The sequence below is a fragment of the Rhipicephalus microplus genome, chromosome 9 (assembly GCF_043290135.1).
Source record: "Rhipicephalus microplus isolate Deutch F79 chromosome 9, USDA_Rmic, whole genome shotgun sequence".
Taxonomy (NCBI): Eukaryota; Metazoa; Arthropoda; class Arachnida; order Ixodida; family Ixodidae; genus Rhipicephalus; species Rhipicephalus microplus.
In genome coordinates, this window is record NC_134708.1 from 12,786,581 (window position 1) to 12,792,338 (window position 5,758).

A 5,758-nucleotide genomic window follows, 5' to 3' on the forward strand; every position below is an offset into this window, starting at 1 on the left:
TTAAAGGGCCTGCCCATCCCAGCCCCCCTACTCCAACCAAGGCCTCGACCAATAAGCCTTACTCTTATGAACAGGCTTCTTAAAATTACTGTTTGAACAAATTTATATCATTGGTTTGCTTACTCTGAAGGTTAATAATGCAACATATTAAAACTCACACTTTACCACCCTTATGAAAACAACCAGGCACCCAAACTGAACTTCCGTTTTCAAAATGTGATTATTCATTAAATCTGCTAAATTTGTTGTTTATGCACACAACTAAACGCTTAGCGAGCGTTGAGCCGCAGGGCCATGAATACAATGAACTAGTATATACCATGAATGAATTCGAGGTGGTTAAAGGGGGGAAGCAGATACGAAGCGCAAGCCGTAAGAAATTAAAAGCTGAATCCTCCTGTCTCTCATTTCACAATAGCAGCCACTGGCATGTACATTGAGCACTATCTGACAGGAAAAGGTTGCTACGTTATACTCGCTGGGCTTAACCTCCTTGGTTTTAGAAAGGTTTAGCGAGCATTGGGCTGCAGTGCCATGAATACAGTGAACTAGTGTATACCATGAACTCAAGGTGGTTGAAGGTGGGAAGTAGACCCGAAGCGCAAGCTGTAAGAAAGTGTGCGTGTGCCACCTCTCGTTTAGTCCTTGGAATGTTCACTGAATGGCGGTGCTTCTATATGGGGAATATATGATAAAAAGATGCGAGATGGTGGGACTTGGAGTGTTGAATAGATGGACGAACGGACACACAGACAGATGCATGGATGGACGCACGGGCGGATGCATGAACGAACGCATGGACGGTCACACAGACGGACGCATGGACGGACGAATGCTTTGCCCCACTCTCCATCATTCACTCCGTGGATATGCTGCCATTTTTTTACAGTGAAAGCTGTTATTGAGATCACAACTCGGGTCACGCGCAGTTGTCCGTAACAGCCGGTGTCCATAACCACATCGTGCGAAATTAGAAAAAAAAAAAAAAAAAAAACCTAGCATCAATGACAGAGTGGTGCTCGAATGCGGATCTGCTGAGTATTCCAGCCCAGTATTCTACCACTGAGCTATGCCGGTGCTTGTGACTTGTTGGCAAACTTGCCTTTCGCAGGCTTGATGTCAGGAAAGCAAATTCCGTTAATACGACTTGTAAATTGTTTTAAAACAGCGAAAGAACAGCCAGTCGTCGCACAATGCGAATAGCATAACGCGTGGGCCGTCCAATGCTCCGACCCATTACAAAAGCTTGTTCTTGTTCCCCTATTAACTGTGGCACATACCGACTTCAGCCATAATTCCTCATCGTCGTCAGCCACTGCATGAACGATTGGCACAAAATTTCTTGCAAGTGTTTAGCGGATACCACGCTTCTCAGAATAATGACAAAAAATAGCATAGAGAACGCTGGCCTACTAACCCCCAAAAATCATTATTAATGCCCTAGTGGGTATTAAGCAAGTGTGCTTGCAGTAGTTGCCCAATGAGTGTTTTAAAAAGGCTCTAAAGGCCGCTCTTCTACCTTTCGCTGTGACTGTGCGGCGCCATTCGCCCAGGCCTGGCGTTTTTTGTGCTTTTTTTTACAAGTGGCATGACTGTAGAAACATTCTTTTCTAAGACAGTACAATGAACCTAATGTCTTTTTGTGTGTCATTGTGGCGGGGGTAGCTTACATGCACAAGTATGAATGAATTAATCACTTGAAGATTCTTAATAAACCTAACTGCTCTAGGGTAAGAGAGCTGTTTTGGTTCTGTTATTGAAGTTCAGCGCTAACTCTTGTGTTAGCATAACTGAAACCCAAAAAGAACTGATCAGAAGAACTAATTCGTATATTTAGATACATGAAAAGTTGAAAAGATAGTCACCCATTTCTACAAAATTTCCCCAGATGTACAATTCAAAGGCAGAATTAAACTCATGTAATTAAGTGCGATTTGAATGAACTACAAGCTCTATTAGGGAATTCATGGAGGTAGGCAATCTAACTATCCTCGATTTTATAAAGCTTTCTATTGAAAGGCACACCTAGCAATATGCACATCTTGGAGGAACTTCGGCATGTTTTCTGTCACCAGCGAAATGACACAAAGGGTGCTATTTAAAGCAACGCTGCTGCATTTCTTTTCAATTAGAAAACTACCCTTGAGACTTGCACGAAAATGTGGCCTCTTTTTCTAATACCCACAGGCATAATTGTGGAATGCTGGGCACACAATACGTTGAACGCCACCGCACGGCAGGTGATGCAGAGGAGTCGCTCGCCACACCAGTTTTAAAAACAAACAAGCAAAACAACAAAACAACAGAAAAATCAATATTAAAGAGTATTTTATATAATCCCTTGCGACTGCTAAAACTGTCACTTGAATATAATTTCACAGGCTCACATCACTGTTTCATGCTTTTAAGGCTGCTGTGGCTCTGCACGACACAATGACGAGTACCAAGCTTTCAGCATGACAAGGTCAAGTTTCTACATGACGCTGCAGAAATGCTATCACTAAAGTACCACATTTTCCACCAAGGTATACACTAAACCTAATAAGAAGGCTTAATGTTTTGTAGTCATGACCGCTTCCCGCTTCGCAATCGTTCAGGTCAGTAACTATATTCAGCGTGTTTCCACATCAATCATATGAGCTCACCTATTGAAGCAACTGCATACAGCAGTGCGTACTTAGTTTGATAGGTGATTAACACTGATCTTTGAATCAACAAAGACTTTTGTCTCATTTATTCCCATAAGCAGCAAGACGTTAACATAACAGAACCACAAGCGGATTCATGCTGCATTGTTCCAGCTGTCAATCTGGCCCATGCACCTGATCTATCAAACCGCTGATAAGGTCTGCAACAGCTACCAAATGCAACCGTCTCACAATGTCTTATGACCAGCCAGTTGCTAAGCCTAACTAGCGCATTGCATCAGAACATACTTCAGTGTGCGTGAGAATGCTAAAGTATTTCGATGGTTCCCCTGTTGAGAGCACAGAGCGTGCAGCTTCTGCTTGAAACGTGCTATGTGCAGTTTCGGTTAATGTATATACTAGCTATAGGTTCCACATCTGCAGGCAAAACAGAAAAATTCGAAAAAAAAATTTATTGACTACGTATATGACAACTTTGTTACGAGAGCATAAATTCTGGTGCACCTGCAAAAAAAATGTTTTTTTTTTCTTTGCTATCAGCAGAGTCACCAGCTGGTGGCTATTGGCTTGCTCCCTACAAGTCTGCTAGCCACATAAGGCTAGCAAGCGCATGTACGTTACACTCATCCTCAAAGCGCGCTTTGTCCCGCTCTGTTAGCGCTGGCACAAGTTTAACTGCTCGTGGTTATAACACGACCTACAGACACATTTCGCCTTGCTCGACTGCATACCCACTGCAATGAGATCAGTTTATGCATTTGCCAAGAGTGTAGTGTATCGTTGTCCTACCCTCCATTCGCTAAGATCACTTCGGTGCGCCACTTTGCAGTTGAAGGGCATCGTAAAGTGCGCTTGGCACAATCCAAAACATGAGGAGCATTAAATATTAATGCAGCGTTTCAGCGAGTCAGTAATAAACGAAGTTTGGCTTATCGGCAGAACTCCATGTTTTCGGATTAATCTTCGCAAGAAGCATTTACGGGATTTTTTCTGATTAATCCAAAAAATACCATGAACACTTTCCGGTAAAACTTTTGGCGATTCAGGTTTATTCGATGAATTCAGATTTTAAAACGCTTTCTGAATGTTCAAAGGGAATTTTCAAAGCTAAGAATCGTCATCAAAGCAAGTGCACCTCCATCAATGGCAGTAACCTCGTAAAGTATACGAACAAGAACAAATGTTTTATATTGAAGTTTTTGTGCTTGTGTGTACACGTTTGAGCGGTGAAACCTTTCAGACATCTAAAATACACTTACTGGGTTCACATATTTTCGCCGTCAGATATCATTTCATATAAGATTTTGGAGTATTCAGAATAGTAATAATATCAGGTCCTGTATTTTTCATCAACAAGGTAAGAGAGGTTCGAAGAATAAGCTCAGGAGTAGCTTGACTAGCTCCTGCCCTCCAAAAGCCACCTCTAGGACAAATTTACAGCAGTGCCCCGTGAAGAGCCTAATTGACAGGGTAAATAAACAGCAAGCGATTAAAAAAAAATCGGAGAAAGGAGCACAAGGACTATCAACAATGCAAAGCAATTTCATTGGGAAGCTCAGTCAAGCTGTGCTGAGCTTTCTTCTTCCCATGCCCTCTGCTGTGTGAAGTAGTAAATAAAATGAAATGAAATAACAAGACCACATTGCAATAACTTATGATGAAAATTAAATGCCAAAATTAAGAGACTTGCCTATTTATCAGAAAAAGACTGCAATAAAAGCGGAATTTTTGTTTCCAGAAATAAGCTCCAAAAATACCCTTTGATTTTAATAAAAATAAACTCCAAAAACATGAAGCCCCACTTATCGGTTACGAGATTAGGCTTAATTGTGCTTGATATAACTTATTATTGTACAGTCCTAGTTGCACTACAGCAATATCTCTGTCTAGTAAATTCTGACATTTTGTTGTTCTTAGAAAAAAACAGAAAATGGATCGACACAAAGGTTATCAAGTGTGAGTCGCTAAACGTAACTTTAACATGGGGCGAAATTCGTCAGCCAACCCAAGTGCTTATATTTGGGTTTGATTTGAAAAATCCAGATGGTCAAAATTAATGCAGGCTGCATGCCTCGCACTTAAGTTGTATAATTTCACACAAAATGTCATTTTCTTTTTTACATTATCTTGAAACCTTTTGTGACTGGGGGAAGGAGTGGGCATTATTCGCTTGAAAAAAAAAATATATACACTTTTGTCCCACCAAATAACCGAACCTTTCTAGCATCACTATCATGCCATCAATCAATGAAAGCTGGGTGAACTGTTGCCTAACAAGCACGCTAAAGCACTGTCAGTCACGTACCTTTCCTGAATAAACTTATCAACTGTCCTCTGTTCATTTCATGGAGAACTGTATAAGAAAAAATGTGAATACGTATTCGCAGTTTTAACTCATCACCAAAAAGTACAGAATTGTTTCTCTCTATCCAAGACCGGCATGCATGAGGCAAAAAATGGATCCCGTTGCAGTACAGCAGTGCGTAGCCGGCGAAACCCACGTTCAACACTTACAAGTGAAAATACGAGAAACGCGACATAGTGCGAAAATGCAGACCAGGCGCGAAGGTGCCTTTCACGGGCAGATTGCATTTCTCTCACAAGTAATAGCAACGTTCAGCGAGCTTTGTGCATCCATTCTGAAATGGGCGACATGTATACTACGAGCGGGCTGCAGTCAATGCACTTTATTGGCCGACAACGTGACCGCACTGCTCGGAAAAAAGCTCCACTGTACGCATTTGCTTGCACACAGCCTATTCACACTAGCGCATTGATGATGCTGCCACCTGTACCCCATTGTCAGGCCAAATAGTGGTAAAATACTCCAACGAAATCAAGCATGCCCACACTCGTCTGATATATTGCCTTTATTATATAAAGGATCAGCCATGAACTACCACATACGAACTTTTATTTCGTCTTTGTCCAAGATGTGAAAATCTGTTTTTATGCACATTATAAGAAAATTCAGTCTAGTAACTACTACATAATTAGTAGCCTGTACATTACCAATGCCATTCTTTGCACATGTGTGATATATAGCAGTCACAAGAGAAAGAGAGAGCAACATCCGGAGCCCACAGACATATTAATGAGCCTTGCAGCTG